Source organism: Myotis brandtii, unplaced genomic scaffold, assembly GCF_000412655.1.
Source record: "Myotis brandtii unplaced genomic scaffold, ASM41265v1 scaffold520, whole genome shotgun sequence".
NCBI lineage: Eukaryota > Metazoa > Chordata > Mammalia > Chiroptera > Vespertilionidae > Myotis > Myotis brandtii.
This window is the reverse complement of record NW_005369827.1, coordinates 236,952-237,263: the sequence shown is the minus strand read 5'-3', so window position 1 is coordinate 237,263 and position 312 is coordinate 236,952. Positions and strand designations below refer to the sequence as shown.

The 312-nt window shown below is 65.4% G+C and overlaps 1 protein-coding gene across 1 annotated transcript in view; it reads right to left on the bottom strand.

Annotated features, from left to right (window-relative positions):
- The window catches only part of KLF3 (Kruppel-like factor 3 (basic)), a 35,298-nt gene extending 34,986 nt beyond the window's left edge, over window positions 1-312 (bottom strand). The window contains exon 1 of the mRNA XM_005877432.2: window positions 237-312. The gene's annotated coding sequence lies outside the window, so the exon portion shown is untranslated. The remainder of the gene's footprint in view (window positions 1-236) is intronic.

Genomic DNA, 312 nt, shown 5'->3' with positions numbered 1-312 from the left:
ATCCTCATGGTGGCTCCCCCCGATCCCACACTTTGTACCGCTCAACCCGGGTACTTCCTCCCCCTCGTCTCCCTCTCCGCCCCCACCCCTGGCTGGCTTCGAGGAGCTGTTGCACTTTCCCGAGCCCATGGGCGCCTGCACCCCCAACCCACTCCCAGAGCACCCCATGAAAAATAGGAAACCAGACGAGCAGCCGGAGGCGGGCGAGAAGCGAAGGTGCGGGAGAGGGGACTTACTTTTCGAGGTGCAGGGCTGAGCGCTGCAGACCAGCAATCAAGGCCCGGCTCCGGGCTGCCTGCACCCCGCGAACGC